The sequence below is a fragment of the Mixophyes fleayi genome, chromosome 11, assembly GCF_038048845.1.
Source record: "Mixophyes fleayi isolate aMixFle1 chromosome 11, aMixFle1.hap1, whole genome shotgun sequence".
Lineage (NCBI taxonomy): Eukaryota > Metazoa > Chordata > Amphibia > Anura > Limnodynastidae > Mixophyes > Mixophyes fleayi.
Window position 1 is genome coordinate 7014147 of NC_134412.1, and position 20750 is coordinate 7034896.

General features: G+C 41.8%; 1 protein-coding gene across 1 annotated transcript in view; it reads left to right on the plus strand.

Annotated features, from left to right (window-relative positions):
* Window positions 1–17886: 17886 nt before the first annotated feature.
* Window positions 17887–20750, plus strand: part of LOC142106730 (uncharacterized) — a 34805-nt gene continuing 31941 nt past the window's right edge. The window contains exon 1 of the mRNA XM_075189724.1: window positions 17887–17969. The gene's annotated coding sequence lies outside the window, so the exon portion shown is untranslated. The remainder of the gene's footprint in view (window positions 17970–20750) is intronic.

The following is a 20750-nucleotide window of genomic DNA, read 5'->3' on the forward strand; positions in this document are numbered from 1 at the left end:
CAGGGAACAGCTAGCTGAACCCTAACATACTGGTTATATGGGGACTAATCCAAGACAGCACTTTTAGTTATGTTTTGTGCAGCCTTCACCTTGGCCTTTTTTGGGTGCTGGGAAATTGGAGTGGGTCAGAAGCAGAAAAAATTAGCAGATTAGGAATAACAAGTAGCAGTGAAGTTTAAATTCCAAAATGCTATGAAAATCTATTGTCTACTGATGGGTGTTAATAAAACATAAGAATGAGGTTTCATTTTAATCCCAATGTGTGGAGATCAATGACATAAAGCAACGTATAATAATGATATCTGTAAACATATTATAACCACTTTATTGGTTTTATACGCTGCCAGTTCTGAGCTTTACCTGACTCGGACTGATCCATGGATTATTACGTGTCTTAACCTTTTCATTTTGGATCTAACCATACTCTGGATGGCCACCGGTCCTGAAGTTTCAACTGGATATTGACCATTTATGGTCTGCTGTCAATTAGATCTCCTCCTAAACAATCGACCTTATTCCAGACTTGTGCGAGTACCTGCACTTCCTTATATTTTATTCCTTTTACAGTATTGACTATTGTCTCCAATATATTCCTGTTTCATTCAGAAGGCGTATAAAACAGCTGTCATTCCATAGTAATCAGCCGTTAGGGCAGCACAGTGGCTTAGTGGTTAGCACTTCTGCCTCACAGCACTGGGGTCATAAGTTCGATTCCCGACCATGGCCTTATCTGTACGAAGTTTGTATGTTCTCCCTGTGTTTGCATGGGTTTCCTCCCACACTCCAAAAACATACTAGTAGGTTAATTGGCTGCTATCAAAATTGACCCTAGTCTGCGTGTCTGTCTCTCCCTCTCTGTCTGTGAGTGTGTGTCTATATTAGGGAATTTAGATTGTAAGCTCCAATGGGGCAGGGACTGATGTGAGTGAGTTCTCTTTACAGCGCTATGGAATTAGTGGCGCAATATAAATAAATGATGATGATGATTCCACATTATGACACTTGTGTAGTGGGGTATTGTCATAGCCGTTAAAATAAAATATTCAGAGGATCTTGGTAAGAGCCTTCCCACTAATCAGAGAGTCCTCCTTTTCTTACGAACACCTTTATCATCACACGTTCACCTGGATTTAGATCATGACATTTATCAATATCAGGTGGATGAGTATGAAGCAGTGCATCATGGATCTACTTTATTTGTCTGCTTACTTGATCCAAGTATTTAAACAGTCAAGTAATTTCCTGTGGGTCAGTCTAGTAAAGGACCATTGCAACCTTGGGGAGCTTCCCAAAAAGATTTTCATAAAGTAAAATATTCAGTGACCCTCTGGGTGTGATCCTCATGCTGTGTAACTGTTGCTTTATACCCATCAAATCACACATTACTTTAAACACTTTACCTGTGAAATGTATACCTTGGACTGAGGATATCACTTGTGCTAACCCTACCCGTATACAAATTCCTGAACTGTCCTTTTTTTTCAGTTATGTTCCATTTCTGCTTCTCTCTTCAAAAACATACCTTCTGACCTTCTACGACATACAGAAAAACCTCCTAGTTCATGCACTTGCTATGCGAATAGCCCATAAAGTCTAATGTCTCTTTCCAAAAAATAGTAGTTATTACTCAGTAGAGTCTACATCACTTAAATCTTTTACTATGGTCTACTTATTTTTGTTGTGGCTGTAGCCATGGGCCATGTCTCCACCTACCCAGAAAATAAATTCACGCATACCAAATCATATTGCAACCTTCTCCTCATTGGGAGTTGAATAAAATCAGTCTGGATTATCTGGAAGGGTCCCTCTGTAGCTGGTTCTGTGGGTACAGTGCGTCTAGGATTTACCTGTAAACAGGTTAAATAGCTAGCAAAGAATTTTGTAGCTACCATATATAATTCTGGAGCATACCAATAAGCCTTAATCAATTGAGTCATAGCAGTCTTTGAAAAGTGTGTTAAACCACGACTAAGATGTGTCAAAACCAGGTACAAATTTTTTTATTTTATCGCTTGTTTTGCTGCTGACTTTTCTACTTTGTCAGTTCTGTTATTACCTTTGGATACCACATCTATGTTTGTAGTATGTGCTTGGCATTTCATTGTGCCTTATTACTTTTGGTAGCATTAATGCATTCAACAGTTCTTGTTCCATCTTAGCATGTGCAATGGGTGTGTCATTTGCTGTGAGGAAGTTCCTCATTTTCCATAACAACCTGCAATCATGGGGTACACCAAATGCATTGTCCCTGCTAGACAGAGGTTGTGAAGCAGTGTTAGAGGGTAAACAAGTCTATTTGCAGAAAGGACACAGAACTGAGTGTGGAGTAGGTAATGCCTTAGATTCCATTACCTCATTGGCAGTGACTACTGCATATCCTGACAGTAAAACTCCTTGTTCAGATGTGTTGCAACTCCCATAACATACAGATTAGGATCAAACTGGCTGTAAACAAGATCTGACATTGGAGAAAGAAAATTTTTAGTTCAACAATTTGTAAACAAGTATGATGTTTGCCCCCATCCCCCCCCCCCCCCGCCCTTTGACAGTGATAACTCCCATCATCCCCAGGGGTGGTCAGAAGTGTGGCAGGATTAAGGTCAAGGTTATTTGAAGGAACCAACAAACTAAGTTTACATGTTGTAAGCCTGGCAGTAGAAATGATTTGTGTCTGTTTACAAGTTAGCAAAGCTTCTACTGTATGTGAAACATGCAAAAAAAAAAAACGATATCTCCATTTTTCAAATAGCAGTGCAGCTGCAGTTACAGCTCTGAGAAATATTGGTAGACCCCCTGAACAGGATCTAGGCCAGTGTTTCTCAACTGCAGTCCTCAGGCCCCACTAACAGTGCAGGATTGCCAGGTGACCAGTGAAATAATTATACCACCTGCTACACTGTGTCAGTCAGTAATGAATACACCTGTGCTCCAACAAGGAGATATGGAAAACATGTACTGCTAGGGGGTCCTGAGGACTGGGGTTGAGAAACACTGATCTAGGGGAACACTGTAGCATGCTACAGTCCTTTGTTTGTCACCATGTTCCTGTGTGAGAACCCATTATACATGTCCTAACTGCTCATGTGTAAAAGAAGATTATTTGTCATATGTTGGGATACCCACTGCGGGTGAACTACATAGAGCTTGTATCAGTGCAGCAAAACATCCCTTTTTTTCTGTAGTGTATATGACTGGATCTGGGGCTGTGCTCTTTCTGACCCTTTCTGTTATTTTGCCTGTGAGCCATTTTACAAATGGCTTCTGCAGCCTTAATTTAATAAGCACCTCTTGCTGTAATAGTATTATAATACGATATATAATTGTATTACTGGAAAAATGTGCATTTCCACTTCAGGCTTCAAAATGGTATTGAGGCAACTTAGGTGGGCAGGCATAGTTCTTAAGTGAAATTTGTACATGAGAGACTGTGGTAATCCAACCTACACAGGGCCGGATTTAACGCTAGGCAACCTAGGCAACTGACTAGGGCCCAGCGGTCCCCAGAGGGCTCCTCCAGTGCCGCCAGTGAGCAAGGTAGGCAAGGTGGGAGGGGCTCTCCCCTTGCCACTCCCCTCTGTCTGCCGGCATAGGAAAAAAATACAAACAAAAGAAGAAGAAAAAATAACATGTCCGCGGCTCCAAGCAGCCTCCTCTCTGTCCCACTGAATGTTGGGAGTGCCGTTCTCATGCCCAACGCCATATTCAGTGAGGACTCAGCGAGGAGCAGAGAGGAGCACATAATAAGAGAATAAAGAGAAGGGGGAAGAAAAGTATGGAGGGCACAGAGTGAGGGAAATAAGAGAAGGGGGAGCAAAAGTATGGAGGACATACCCCCAACAATGCAAGTCAAGCCCCCAGTGGTATGACCATGCGGCACAAAGCTTCTCTGCTTCTCAACTATAGGGGTATATTTTATGCTAAAAATACTATACTGCTATGGATTATTTTGTGGATGGACCCCCAAACAGTATCTTGCCTAGGGCCCCATGAGGTCTAAATCTGACTCTGATCCTACATCATGTGGGCCCTCTGTCCACAGTGCTGGAGGAACTGATGAGAGGAGTGTTTCATCCATATGTGTTTGCAACATGCACAATTTAGCCTCATGTATCCATAACAAATCCTGTACAAATCACTTATGTTTTTCAGGAATATAAAAAAAACACTTTGTTCAGAACAATGAATGACACATCCTAGTTTACACAGTAGATTTCTTTCTAATAAACTGACAGGAGCATCAGCAGAGAAAAATGTGACAGTCACAGCTTCAGATTCATTCAATTGCCCAACTCTTCCAGACACACCAACAGCATTCGTAGTTTCAGGAAAAAACAGGGAGAGATGTAACCTTAGCAATCAGAGCTAATGCAGCCTTCAAGTCAACCTAAAGGTTTATCACTGGTTCAGGAACATGATTATTGTCACATGTCATTGTCATGAGGGCGACTCTTTGTGAGGTTATACAGTGATCAATGTATGGAACCTTTTTTCTCCGGGTATAACTGCATTTTGTCTTTAGAGACCTTGGGGTAAATGTATCAAGCTGAGAGTTTTCCTGCGGGTTTGAAAAACCAATCAGATTCTAGTTATCATTTCTTTAGGACATTCTACAATATGACAGCTAGAATCTGATTGGTTGTTATAGGCAACATCTCCACTTTTCAAACATTATATATATCTTTTTTGAACTACAGTGTTCTGTGATTGGGATACAGAAGTAATCTTTATCTTATACAGCCATACACACCCACACAGTTCCTCATCCAAAAATTCACTTGCACACACCTGCAGTAGAACTAGCTGGAATCCCGGCACTTTATCACAAGTTAAATAGAAAAAAACCAAAAAAAAAAACCTTCATATTGGTATCCAGAGATGTAGCAAAATTATACTCATTCAAGTTTAGAAGGTAAAAAATTATATCTTCCAGCCTATACATATAAAAAATGAACAAGCAGAAAACAAACGTTATTCTACTAGTAATCCGCGATAAAACAAAACAAGTACACTCAAACCCTCACTGAGCGGCACATTTATCAAACTTACGTTAAAGTGAAAAATAGTTTTCAATCCTTATCGCATTGATGCCTATGGATTTCCTATGGGTCATCTTCATTTTTCTTTACAATGGATTTGCGCATGTGCAGTTCGAAGAACTGCACATGCGCACAGACATCTCTGCTCTGTCTCTGCAGCTATAGTTGCAGAGAGCGAACGGTGAGTGACAGGGAGGGATCACATGATCCCTCCACACATGCGCTGTCCAGCTCTGCTCTTCGGAGCAGAACTGACAGCACTGAAATCTTTCAATTATGATAATGTGTGCCAGCTTCACTTTGTCTAACTGTTTCACCTATACACATTTGTGGGACGTAAGGGGGCGGATGTTTTTAGCTAGTTTACTTTCTTCAAATCACAGATTATATGACATTCACCAAACTGTTTGCTTACAACATATATCTTTTTTTTTTTCACTTTTTCATCACCCAAAATTTCAACATGAAAGGTACCTGCTACAAGGAAGGTTAATTTGTCAGAAGTCTGCTCATGCCAACGCATTAATGTACTTAACAGCAATTAAACCATTGTTTCCTTTACTTGTAACTAAGTCTCCGACCCCCTCTGGGATATACATTAGCAAAGATTTTTCTTTCCCCATTAAAGTGACAAATTCACAACACAACAAACCTCAGAAGTTTGCACAACGCTAGTAATAAAATTACTCTTGACTTTGCAAGTCTTTGTCACCGCGTCCGGTGAAAAGGTCACACCACAAAACCAGCAAAAACCAATAAACCTCAGAAGTTTGCACAACGTTAGTTACAAAATTTAACTCTGTCTGGGGCCTGTACCCCTGAGGAACACACAGGACAAATTTCTCTTGACTTTGCAAGTCTTTGTCATCGCGTCCGAAAGGGTCACAATGACAAAAAATCAATAGCCAGTGGACACAAAAAGTTACCATCGCACCAGGTAATCGCTACTTTGATTTGTTAATTGCGATCTTTTTTAATAATACTAGTATCGGATGGTGCACCCACACATTGAAATATAGATGTATATATTCAAAAGAAAGAAAAGAAAGAAAAATGTGTTCAATTGGGGCACTCAGCGATTCCAAATCTGATAAAATTATATCTCTTTATTGTTACAATTTAGGTAATTCCTACCTAAATAAATAATTAGTTGCTAGCGAAATATTTGAAATCAAATACAGTGACTGAAGTGCAAGTGTGAATTAAAATAGCAATAAGATTGCTTTGCCTCTCTGCTATATATATATATTAAATATCACACAATGTTGTGTCTCTCATGTGTTATATCTGACTCCATTTATTGAGAGATATCACATCTGAATATATTATTTTGGTAATATTGTGTTGAGGGTATAATCCAGTAGTATAATAATAATCCCTTTATGTTGGAACCAGGATAATGATTTATAGGTGAACCCTTGTCTGTTATCTCACAAGAGAGGCCCTCGGACCAGTGCCCACTACAGAGTATCTCACAAGAGAGGCCCTCGGACCAGTGCCCACTACAGAGTATCTCACAAGAGAGGCCCTCGGACCAGTGCCCACTACAGAGTATCTCACAAGAGCGGCCCTCGGACCAGTGCCCACTACAGAGGGCCTCCGGTTGTGTGGCTTTCCTCCTATAACAACTCATATTTCCTTTTGCAAGGGCGCATGCAGGGGGGTTTCTGGTTCTCCAGAAACCCCTCCCCTCCGCGAAGATCGGGGGCTAAACAGTGCCCCTACATAGTACTGTACGGCTGCTGTACAATACAGTGCCGCCGAAATGGAGCTGTGCAGCTTTCTCTATTTTTTTTTTTTTCTGGGGGAGGACCCCCCCTTTTAAAATCCTGCGTGCGCCCCTGTTTTGGGGATAAAAAAACATAGAAAACCGGCTGCATGCTGGTCCTCGGGTTTTTCCCTGTGTCATCCTAACAGTAACACCTTAAATTCCAAAGCATTTTTGTTCAGAATGCGATAGTAACAAGCTCACTATTGGACCTAATTATGAAACATAATTCCTCAGTTAAATCCCTGCAAACTGACATTAACCGCAAAACTAATTTGAATTTATGATTATAACATCGCTCTGCTGCTGTGCATCTGCGTTCATTTTACTGAGCAGTCCCCACAAGATGTAACCCAGCTGAAGCTGGTGTACATTTTCGTAATTGAAAGCTTTCATTGCTGTCAGCTCTGCTCCGAAGAGCAGAGCTGGACAGCGCATGTGTGGAGGGATCACGTGATCCCTCCCTGTCACATGACTCACCTTCTTGCAGTCCGGGATCTCTGTGCGCATGCCCGAGGTTTTCGGTCGGCGCATGCGCACAGGGATTGAAAGGAGGAAACGCGATCGCTGTCAGCATCACATGGGAGGAGAGGAGAAGAGGCAGTGAAAGGGGAGTTTTGTGCTGTACAGGAACAGCCGTTTTTCGGAACTGGTGTTCCTGTGACGGTTTTTTCATAAATATGAACAATAGTTCAATCCTTGAGGAATGAAAGCTATCATGTTTTGCAGTGGGTCCTCTCTCACCTCTAAGCGACAACTGTATAACCAGGGGAGTGTTCTTAGTCTTATCTTTCATGCACTTTCATGACCTTAGCTTGTGGGTTGGGTTACAGAAGGTCTGGGAGCACAGGTCAGGCTAACCTTGCAGTCAGCATCAGCGCACACAGTAGCTCCTCTTATGGACTCGACGTCTGGTGACATCACCAGCGCCGGACGAGCCTCAGCCGCTATATCAACCGGGTGCACTGAGCACCAACTTGTCAGATTATTGTGTATCTGACCTCCGGCTCTGATGTGACCGCGAGGATCGGTGTTTCTCGTCGCTTACGTCTCCTGAGCGTATGTCTTTAACCCTGTCTGTGCCTAATATTGCACCCTTGCCTCTATTATTCACTAAAACCGGGATTAGTGCTCCGACCACAGTTCCGGACTCTGTTTTGACCATATTGTGTACACGGCCCTCGGCTTTCATCTCCACCACGATTACAGATATTTCCTGGTCCCTGATCTCTGCAGGCCACAATATATTTTATTAAGAAAAATGATCCCGATGTTTGGTTCCAATTTCCTAGGACCATGTTTGGTGTGGTCTCTCACATTAAATACCGCTCAAACTCCATTTGACCCTTATTATTAATTATTGACTTTAACTACAGGGGTTCATTACCTAGAACAATCGCTGTTTGCATCAGTTGTTACACCTCTGTGATATGTCTTTAATTACAGTTTCTGAGCTGCCCTCCAGGACTGACCTCTGACTCACACAAAGACACACACACACAGTAGCCTAAATGCTTCCGGCTGCTTGTGTTTCAGTTCTGTCAGATACATTTCCTTCTGCGGCTGCACTTGCCCCTCAGGACTGCTCACTCTGTAACCTGTCTAAACTTATCTATCAGATAAGGGCAGCACGGTGGCTTAGTGGTTAGCACTTCTGTCTCACAGCACGTGGGGTCATGAGTTCGATTCCTGACCATGGGCTTATCTGGGTTGAGTTATTGTGGGTTTCCTCCCACACTCCAAAAACATACTACATGATTAATTGGCTGCTCTCAAATTGATCCTAGTGTGTTTTCTGGGAGAACAGTGGTTATAAACGGTTTTATCATAGTCATGCATTAGGTGTTTGGTGGGGTGACCACCTCGTAATTGTTTCTAGAATAGCTTTAATTCCTGTGTGTTGTAGTTTTGCAATGAAGGAGGAATAATTGTCTGGGGCTGTTTTTTATGGTTTGGCCTGTGCCTCTTAGTTCCAGTCAAGGATCTTAATGCTACAGCATACAATGACATTATAGAAAATTGTATGCTTCCAACTTTGTAGCAACAGTTTGAGGAAGGCCCTTTTCCTGTTTCAGCATGACAATGTCCCCGTGTACAAAGCGAGGTCCATCAAAAAACACCTTTGGCATTAATTGGAAACTCCAACTGCAAGCCGGGCTTTATCTCCCAACATCAGCACTGCAGAATTAGTGGCGCTATATAAATAGATGATGATGATGATGATGATAATGATCAGTGCCCAGACTGTCTAATGCTCTTGCAGCTAAATGGTTGCAAATACCCACAGCCAAGTTCCAAAATCTAGAGGAAAGTCTTCCCAGTGTTTTGGCTGCCGAGACCCCGGGGACTCCACATCTTAAGTACGGATTGTCATCTATCTTTTCCGACTGCTATAGTGGAGGAAAACGTTCTCTATGCGCTATATGCGCTGGACTGATAGGACGGAAAGATTACCAGGTGAATTTCATTTACTAACTATACGGGACTTGCACATTATCCACCTCTTTGTGAGAACCGCGATCTCTGGAACATGCACACGTAGCTGTGCCAAAGAATAATTCAAGAGAGATAAACAGCTTTTTTCTTATAAGTCTCTTGGGATATTTGAACATACAGAATACAAGGGACTTTGAGATTTATTTCCACAGGCTGGAACCTCTTTGGATTCAGGTGACTCATGTTTCCCTAGTCCCTTATCTATCAGTATGGACTGTATTCATTCAGGTCCTTAATGAGTAATATCTCCACACTAGTATATATTGACAATTCTTCTATGGTGTGAACTAATTACTCTTTGAATTTTATTAGACTATATTTATATGTGATAGTCATTTGTATTGCTACATATTAATTTTTAATCTTGGTGTCTATGGCCATATTCACTATTTATGCTACTAGTGGTTTAATAAAACATTTTTATTGAAATGTCTACCTAGCGCTCCTATCCCCTTTTTTGTGTATATTGTTTCTAGAATAGCTTTAATTCCTGCGTGTTGTAGTTTTGCAATGAAGGAGGAATAATTGTCTGGGGCTGTTTTTTTATGGTTTGGCCTGTGCCTCTTAATTCCAGTCAAGGATCTTAATGCTACGGCATACAATGACATTATAGAAAATTATGTGCCACTAATGTCACACCTTGATTGGTCCAATGTACGGTAGTAAGGAGTGTAGTTTAAGGTACTTGTGCTAGATACTTTATAAACTTGCTCCACCTTCTCTCTGCGCCCCTGCCTGATATTAATCAAACACTCAAATACACTGTTAGTTTCTTAAATTCTTTTACTTTCCTTTGTCCAACTTTTGCCTTTTGGGTTAGTTTAGTTTTGGTAACATATCAACTAAACATTTGCTATGACCAGGATCCGTGCTGTTGATTATATCCCATCCTAAAATGGATTATTTACATCTTAGAGAGGTCTGGAGTCCAGTCCAGGGTGTAAAACCGACATTGCATCACCTAAGACTAAGGGGTATATTTACTAAACTGCGGGTTTAAAAAAGTGGAGGTGTTGCCTATAGCAACCAATCAGATTCTAGCTGTCATTTTGTAGAATGTACTAAATAAATGTTAACTAGAATCTGATTGGTTGCTATAGGCAACATCCCCACTTTTTCAAACCTGCAGTTTAGTAAATATACCCCTAAATGTAATACCAATAATACTTTTTACATTGCTCCTTTTCCCCATGAGTTTCTAAGTACTTTATACTTCCATTTGTGAACATTTTATGGAATGACAATAATTACAGTGATTAGCTTTGGTGAACAGTTGTGTATCTCGATACCTCTAGCGAGGGGACCTCCGGGACTGTGGGTGGTAGGGTTTCCAAAGGTAACCATAATGATATCCAAGGGGACTTTAGATAGACTTCGGGTATTTTTGGTTTGCCCTGAACAGGTGGTGCAGCTTTGTATCAGGAAGATTTTGGTAGAGGGCATTGTAGCAGACTCGCTACAAGAACTCAAGAACATGGGCTAGATTTATCACATACTTAGCTTGATACATTTACCCCCTGATCCCAGTTGAGAGTTTTCTGGTGGGTTTGAAAAGTGGAGATGTTGCCTATAGCAACCAATCAGATTCTAGCTGTCATTTTGTAGAATGCACTAAATAAATGATAACTAGAATCTGATTGGTTTTTCAAACCCGACGGAAAACTCTCAGCTTGATACATTTACCCCCAGGTGTTTTATGCTTGTGATAGGGTAACAAGTTGGATGTTTTGGGTCTGATTCATTAAAGAAAGGAGAGCAAAAAAAGGATTAAATTTGCACCTTGGCAAAACCAGGTTGCATTGGAGGGGAAGGTAAATTTAAAATGTGATGGCAGATTTATAGTTGGGGTAGGGCATGTTCTAGATCTACTTTAAATTTCAGTGTACAAATAAAGCTATCAAGTATTTGTCTGTTACAGGAAAAAACAGTCAGTATTTATCTTATGTACAAAATAATAAACTAATTTGCACCCCTTGTATTGTAACATGGTTTGTCCAGGAGAAAACTTACTCAATTTTCTGACTTACTTTATTAATGAATCAGATCCTTTATGTTTGGAATATTCTAATACCCTAATCAGCTATAGGCTACAGCTCTGTGAAAGCTTTAATGTTATTATTGTCTGCAGCTTAACTTACTCTCATAAACATTGTAGAACTATGAGTGGCTGCAGGGCCATCTTTTCCATTGGGCACAATGGGCAGGTGCCCGGGGGCCCCACGGGGAAGGGGGCTCCATAGGCAAGGCTCTTAATGCAAATAAATAATCCTGCAAAAAAAAAACTTCAAGGGTCACTGAGCGAGTACATTTAAAAAAAGCAATGCATCGGGGCCCATATATATATATATATAGATGGGCCCCGATGCACTGCTTTGCCCGGGGGCCCGTAATGTTGTTAAGATGGCCCCGAGTGGCTGTAGGTTGTTCTGTGAATGTTCTAATGGTTTGGTTATAGGATAATCTAGTCCTATCAATGTTGTCATTCAGGCCTGTACAGCTGGCTGAAAAAGTAGTATCAAAACAACTGCTAAACTTACTTATAATGCATTCCATGGACGGGCGGATTGGCCATAGGGCTTACTAGGAATTTAGCTGGTAGGCCGGTTGTCTAATGAGGACGACTGTAGGCCGCTAGATTTTTTTTTTCATTACATCTTTGTTTACTCTGTTTTCTTTTTTATTTATCATTGGGTGCCGGCCGACAATCAGAGCCCGCCTAACATGCTGACGGACTGAGAGGGGACAGCAGGGGCCCCCCTGATTAGGGGTGCCAGCGAGGGAGCATCATTGTGGCTGGTCCTTGTTTCTTGTGGCCCCGAAACTTATCTTAAACCCCGCCCCCCCATGCGTGGCCTTGGCCTCGTCCTATCCAATAATAAACAAAGATCACATGGGACGCGGACCTCGTGACAGGTGCCGTCACATGTGCACAGTGCAGGGAGCGAGGCTGGAATAAGGTAAGTGTAAGTGTGAGGGTGTTTTATGTCAATGTAGCGTGTGTCAGTATTATATCAATGTAATGGGGGTGAGGGCAGGGGGGGCTTATGTCACTGTAGTGTGTGTTAATGTAATGTGTGTGTTATGGCAATGTAATGTATATGTGGGCAGGGGAGCTTATGTCATTATAGTGTGTTTGGGCAGGGGGGCTTATGTCAGTAATGTGTGTGGGGGCAGTGGGGCTTATGTCACTATAGTGTGTGTTAATGTAATGTGTGTGTTATGGTAATGTAATGTATATGTGGGCAGGGGGGCTTATGTCATTATAGTGTGTTTGGGCAGAGGGGCTTATGTCATTATAGTGTGTTTGGGCAGAGGGGCTTATGTCAGTAATGTATATGTGGGCAGGGGAGCTTATGTCATTATAGTGTGTTTGGGCAGGGGGGCTTATGTCAGTAATGTGTGTGTGGGCAGTGGGGCTTATGTCACTATAGTGTGTTTGGGCAGGGGGGCTTATGTCATTATAGTGTGTTTGGGCAGAGGGGCTTATGTCAGTAATGTGTGTGTGGGCAGGGGGGCTTATGTCAATATAGTGTGTTTGGGCAGGGGGGCTTATGTCAGTATAGTGTGTTTGGGCAGAGGGGCTTATGTCAGTATAGTGTGTTTGGGCAGAGGGGCTTATGTCAGTATAGTGTGTTTGGGCAGAGGGGCTTATGTCAGTAATGTGTGTGTGGGCAGGGGGGCTTATGTCACTATAGTGTGTTTGGGCAGGGGGGCTTATGTCATTATAGTGTGTTTGGGCAGAGGGGCTTATGTCAGTAATGTGTGTGTGGGCAGGGGGGCTTATGTCAATATAGTGTGTTTGGGCAGGGGGGCTTATGTCAGTATAGTGTGTTTGGGCAGAGGGGCTTATGTCAGTATAGTGTGTTTGGGCAGAGGGGCTTATGTCAGTATAGTGTGTTTGGGCAGAGGGGCTTATGTCAGTATAGTGTGTTTGGGCAGAGGGGCTTATGTCAGTATAGTGTGTTTGGGCAGGGGGGCTTATGTCAGTATAGTGTGTATTAATGTAGTATGTGTGTTATGACAATATAATGTGTGTGTGGGCAAGGGGGCTTACATCACTGTAACAGGGGTGAGGGCAGGTGGGCTTTTGGCAATGAAATGGTGGTGAAGACAGGGGGCTTAGGGCAATGAAATGTGGGTGTGAGGTAGGTGGTGACTAATGGGTGATGGAGGGGCAAATTACTTTAATAGTGGGGGCCTTGTAATTTAAGATGAGTAGACAGGACTTTTAATTTAATGCTGGTTTGGGGCTATTAATTGAATGTGGGGCTGAGTTTTGGGAGGAGGGCTATTTATTAAATGTGAATACGAATAATTTAATGGTAGGGATGGTTTTGGGAAATGGTTATATTTATTAAACCTAAATGCTATTTATTGCTGGTCCTGTTTAGAGGTAGGGAAATAGGTTAATTTATTAAATGGGAATACTATTACTTTGATGAAGTTGGTTGTACGGAAATATCTCTATTTATCAAATGTGAATACTATTATTTTAATGGGGCTGGAGGGAGGCCTAATTATTAAACGTGTGTGCTATTGATTTAACGCCGTGGCACGTTGAAGTTTTCTTACTTTCATGTACCCATTTTTTCCCCAGGTAGGGCCCCAAAATTCCAGGATGCAGACAAGCAGCAACTGAGCTAAAGACACCAGCAGCCACAGGTAGGGAAAGCAACAAGAACAGGACACACATACTCGGGTACATACAGTGGGCGCACAGACACAGTAAGCGCACACACATACAGGGACATACACAGTGGGTACACAAACATACTGGGACCAACCTACCATTTATTTGGCCGCACTAAGTTCTTTAAGTTCCCAATCCGCCCCTGATTCCATGGGAAGCCGAGCATTAAGACAGAACCCTTGGCTTCCCTGCTGTATCAGGAAGCAACACGTGGTTTAGTTTTGCTTGTTACCGGGAGCCAAGTTGTAATGCGAAAAGTTTACTGTGAAACTGTTCCAGCTTCAGTACTGAAGATCATTGTAGTTTCCTTGGTTAAAATCATCTGTCATTTTCTTGGAGAGACTTCATCGGATGCACTGCCTGCTAGTGTGGACAGCTACCCCCGACAGGGAAGGAGAAAATACTGATAAATGTCATGTTTGGGACATTATGGGTTAACTAAAACTTCTAAAAAGGTAAGGTGGAGGCGTGGTCCATAGCAGCCAATCAGATTTTAGCTATCATTTTGAATGCAGAATCTAATTGGTTGCTAAGGACAACATTTGTATTTTTCCTTTGTTGATCCTCCCTAGGGACTTCTGCAAGAATTTCCCAACCACCAGATGTCTCTAATGTATAGGCAAAATTGTCAGGCAGGACATGCTGTGGCTAGTAGTTCAACAGCTGAAGAGCATGCAGCAGGCGTAGCAAACCAGTAGCACTCCAGAGTCTGACATGCCTTGCTGGGACTTTTTGTTCCACAACAGATGGAGAGCATGCAACACGTTAAGCCAACCAGTTCTCTGCTTGTTGTGAAACTACAAGTCCCAGCATGATCTGTCCGACTGTCAGATGTTAAACCTGGTCAGATGATCTGTCCGTGTATACGGTCTTCATCCAACCGTGATGTCGGCTGTGACATCATAGCCGGGTGTCTAACACTGACGGGGGAGCAGCATCGACACATGTAAAAAAATCTGCTGCAGCTACTCCTTACTGACAGCAGGTGGCGCTCTAGACAGTGCCATGTGTTAAAAGTGCATAATCCCTGATACAATTTAACAAGAGGCAATTCAAAAACAAAGGCCTATTCATCAAGGCACGTGAGCGCACACAGCCATATCCGAATCAAACTCTGGGCATCTCAAAGTTACTTGTTTTTCTGTCGCATCTCTTGCTCCAGCTACAGGGTTAGTCTAAGTCCTGATCACTAGTGATGACGGCTGTGTATGCAGCTATAACATGTGTCTGCAAACAGGAGCAACTGTAAAAATTTATTTTATGTACAGTAGTCATTAACAACATTCTAATAAATGTATTTCATGGGGGGAAAAACACTTTTTTTTTTTTTTTACTGTTTTAACATCAATGCCTTCATTATTATCTGGTAACAATAATGCATACTTGACAACTTTTTCTCGTTGGCTTCAGGGAGATCCCGAGAGAGGTGGGCATGCGGGGACGGGGCTTGACGAATCACATCATTTTGACCCCACCCCCTAAACAATTGTCACAATTTTGGGCAATTACAGTAGGGTGCGGGGCTGATATGATGCAATATTTGCATCATTAAGCCCCGCCCCCATTTATCTACTGCGGGGGCGAGAAACGGGAGGTTGCCCTGCTCTCCCAGGAGGTCTCCCAGAAATGCGGGAGTCTCACAGACATTCCGGGAGAGTATGCGTTATAGAAAAGCAGCTAATAAGTCTCTAGAGACTGAAGAGTCTTTTACATTTCTGTCTCCATTACTGAAGTCATGTTGTCTTATCTGTCAATCTTTAATGACATCTTAGTCTCCATGAAAATGGCCACCTCCATAGGCATCAATACATGGACATAGGACACAATTTCTGAACTGTGTCATCATGCCACAGATGGCGAAGCCAACCACGTCTTGTGCTGGCTCAACATCAGGGAGAATGCCAGACTCTTCAGGGAGTGAGGGAGATCACCCCTATTTCAGGGAGTCTCCCTGACATTCAGGAAGAGTTGGCAAGTATGCGATAATGAAAGATTTTTCTTTTTTTGTTCTTTTGCAAATTGATAATCCATATAAGTATTGGACGCATCCTGCTGTGTTCGGTTTACTAGAGCACGGCAGACCTGCCCCCAATTTTAAAGGCACATCTATCTTGAGATTTGTGCCTTGATGAATGATGTCTGCAAAGCCTAAATCCGTGCATATAGTACTGAACATGGGGTGCGCTCAGACTACATGAGGAATCAAGCCCAATATATGTAATTACTCATTGGCATAAGAAATCACCACTCCCAGGGCAGAGAAAGGCTGCACGTAGGCACCAAGGTCCTTGTTCCTAGATGTGCAGACTGATCTCTAAAAACAACATTCTCAATCTCACAGCTGCATTTGTCAGCAGTCTCGCACTGATCTGACGTCTGTTCTGATCCCAGGAGACCTCACCCCCTTCGTTTGGAAGAGTCTGGATATATGACTAATATAAACAGTTTGTATTTTGACAGCAAACCTGGGGAGAGAGCACAGACTCCAGACAGATAGTGTCCTGTTCACGACTGTGCCCCTGCAGGGGCTATACAGCGTATATTAGTTGTTACTGTGTCCTAATTAAATATATAATATTCTTTATTTATTTTTATTGATATAGTAATTTAATTATACAACCTCTAGATACATCCTACTATTATCCCTTCATTTGAGGATTCTGAAGTGCATCCAATTTATCCTCCCCTATCATACAGGACTGACAATTGTTAGACAAGGTCCATCCCAGCAAGAGCTGCAGGTCACAATGTCAGACAAGGTCAGAGACAGACAGAGGTCAACGTGTCAGTGGTCAAACACAAGGGTCAGTACTGAATCCCACAATGCTATAGATGCACCCAGGTCATATAGACTAAACCTATAATGGAACATGCAATGCAGCTTCTTAGTTTTGTAACATATATGTGTCAAAATGAAACCTGGGGGTAAATGTATCAAGCTGAGAGTTTTCCTGCGGGTTTGAAAAGTGGAGATGTTGCCTATAGCAACCAATCAGATTCTAGCTGTCATTTTGTAGAATGTACTAAATAAATGATAGCTAGAATCTGATTGGTTTTTCAAACCCGCCGGAAAACTCTCAGCTTGATACATTTACCCCGTGGTCTCTTCCATAAAACTTGGGAGCAAGAAACTATTTTTGGCTCAGATATGGCAGAGATTCCCGCAGTCTTCTGATGAGGACAGCTGCAGAGTTTTTCCCTAAAAACTTACCCAAGAGAAGAAAATAAAAAAAAAACATGTTAATAAAATACAGATAGGAGAATCTATCTGCTGCTGCAGAAATCCAGCTCTGGCTTTATAAGTAATAAATAATAAATAATAACCTTACATCCATGATCACAAGTTCAGGAACCCAGCAGCACATCCGAGGAGAGGTTAGTGTCTGTGACCTGAGCAATCCAGTGAACAAGTATAGAAAACACTAATAAAGTTAACTTAGTAATGCATAGTAATGTTTGCTTATCCAGTGGTACTCTGATATGGGGTAATACTCAGTTAGAGATAATTATGCAATTGCAATGATTTAAGTGGTCAGGGGTAGTAACAACAGACAATTGGTCAAATCCGGGGATTTTTTTTTTTTTTAAGTAGAAGTGAGAAATGCAAAGTGTGATTTGTGCCCCCGACAGCTGGATAGAGGAGGAGACACTGACCCCTCCATAATCACTTCTGCATTTTACACCTTAGGAGCCCCCACTTGTCCTCCTAGCAGTGTCACTATACAGATTGGTAATTGAACCCCATGCGTCAGAGGCAGGTACCCTGTCTGGCTCCGTGTGCAACAAGTCAGGGCATGCTGGGACTTATAGTTCCACAGCAGCTGGGGAGAGCCTAAGCAAAGAGATCACGTGTTCCCACGCCATGGCTGAAATGTTACTTTCATTTTGCAAAATTACATATTAATACATAACATCCGCCTATGTCATTACGTTCATTCACTAAGAGGAAACCCACTCAGAGTCAGAGTTCTGCAGCCAGGTAGGTGACGGGGCCCCCCAGCCTACACTGACCCCCGGGTGTCTGGCGTTATTAATTATAAACTATCACCTATATAACGTGCTTTCAGTTTGAAGAGGAAGTGAGTGATTGTTTTTTTTTATTATTTACTAACTTTACCCCCTTTCCACCCCTAAATTTCAATCAGAGGGCTTGTTGCAAGCGAAAAAGGGGCATTTATATATAAAACTATATATATATAGTGAGAGTATCAGAGGGGCAAGTTGTCTTAAACAACCACCCCTCCCCCCCCCCTCCATGTACCCCAACTGACTCTGTTCTGTACCCAGATATCTTTACAGATGTCCCTTTCTACATCTGATTTATAGATTTGCAGAAGTCAATGTCTTAGTATCGAGCTGTTGTAATTTTGTTTTGTACTTTAAAGTTGCAATATGTTTACTTGTCCCCCCAATAGCCCATGTCTGTTTCTTATAATCTCATGTTTTGGTGGCAGGGAGACCTCACTATTTTTTGTCATTTGTGTTCTTTTATTGACTTTTTCTGTTAATTCTAAAAAGTCTTAAGCTCAGATTCTATTTCCTGTAAATGACACTAGTTCTTTTTATTGGGTGTGTTCCTGGTCTCCATGGCACACTGTGCTACAATATAATAATAAACAGCAGTAACATGGGTATTTTGTATCTGTAGGGTATAATTATGTGGCTATTATGTATTCCTAATCTAAGGATCAGCAATCAGCAATAAGCACAGAGCTTATATTTATTAAAAAAAAAAGCAGGGCAGACAGTAAACAGTGAAAAACAAATGCTAAATATTTTTTTTTTGAACTGTGTAATATTATTAATCGCCTTTGCATGTTTTTTTTTCTGTTTTTATATTTTTTATCCCAGTGCTGGAGTGACACAAGTGATATAAAAAGTGGGCACAGCTTATCAACGCCCACCTGTGTCTTATTTATAATGTTACAGTTTGCGCTGGATTTTTTTAAGCAGCAAACGTAATGAAAATTCCTGAATACTTCTCACATTTGGGGATCATGTTAAGATGAACGCAAATTGCATTCTTAGGGGCATATTAAATTGTTTTGAATCCCCGCAGTGTTAAAACTAGTACCGTTATTACGGTAATAGTAAGCTGGATTTCAGCTCGCGGCTCAGCGAGAAAACTACCGTAATGATGGTAATAGTGTGTGCACCGCAAGATTTTGGGCGTTTTCACCAACAATTGAATATGCCCCTTAGTGTAGAATACATCTGAGGGTGCGCACGGAGCACTAGTTTCTGAACTAGTCCTTTATGCGCTTGTAAGGAAGTAAAAAAAAAAGAAGTATATTCTATAATAAGACCACAATCTGCATTCACCTTAATCTGAGCCCCATAGTGTCACAGTTGTGCAGGGTTCTTGATGTGTTTGATAGGGCTACAGTTGCATTTTTTTTCATTTTTACATAATATTTGTTATCGCATTGTGTTTCTTGTAATAATGTTGCGCCAATTGCTTAATTTTCCTCAATGTCACAGGACAGGTGTCAGTACATCAGCCGCCCCTGTTTTATAATTGTTGCTCTGTTCACTGTAATGATTTTTGAACTCTGCTTTGGTATCTTGGGTTGGAGTGTGGGTTTCTGTACTGACGTACGGTATCTGTCATGGTGAAGGCATGGGCACTGCATTTGATTTCCTGACCAAACTGGTAAAGAAAATATCGGTGTTTGAAGCCAACTTGAATTAGATAGAGCAGGTCATACTTCCCCGAAGATGAATCAGAGGACAAAGGCCTGGAGTGGGTCGGGGTGTCCACGGTTTACCCGACTGGTGGTGCCAAAATTAAGTAAAAGGAAATTAAATTAACAACGTTTGCACACAAAATAAAAAGTATCCCTTCATCGAGCGAGGGGTCCCTACCTCACAGTGGGCTTTTTCCAGACCTATCTGGAAGGGGAGGGTTTCGGTAGTAAGAGATTTTGACCCTAGGCATAGGCAAACCGAGGGGTTTTCCTAGAGCCTGGAAACCCCCCTCCAAGCCTGGGGCACAGTATAATTGAGGTGGCTGGACCCTGCTCCCGCTGCACATGGCTCTGATTGAAAAGGGAGAGCTGCGTGCACCTAACAGTAGTGCACCTAACAGTAGTGCACGCAGCAATGCCCATGTATATTATGGGGATTGGAAGAGTTGGAGAGCAGACAAGAACTGTCTAATATTATAGCCACGCCCCTATGCATTCTAGTCACGCCCACTGGTGGTGTGGTGTGGAAACCCCCTCTACAAATCCTGCGTTTGCCCCTGCTAGGAGTGACATCTTTACCATCTTTACCATAATGGGCAAATGCCCCTGGTCCTTTGCCCATTGTACCCAAAATGTAAAAATAAATAAACCACACAAATATCTAAACATCATAAATAAACTTCAGTTAAACAAAATAAAAGAATTGATGCTGTTTTGAAGACAAAGGGTGGTCACACCTAATATTGATTGGATTTAGATTTCTCTTCTGTTCATTCACTTTGCATTTTGTCAATTGATGATAATTAACTATTAACACTTCTATTTTTTGAAAGCTTTCTTACTTTGCAGCATGTTTTCCACGCCTGCCTAAAACTTTTGCACAGTATTTTATATAGAGTTTTCACAATCTTCTCCTGCTGCATAAAAGTCAATTATCTTTATTTTAAAATCAGCTGCGTAGAGGGTCCCATCATTATAGAGAGATGCAGAACATCATCTCTTAACTTGAATTACCCTAAGGCCTAACAAGTGAATCACATTTGAGCGCCTTATAAAAATAATAATAATTTAAT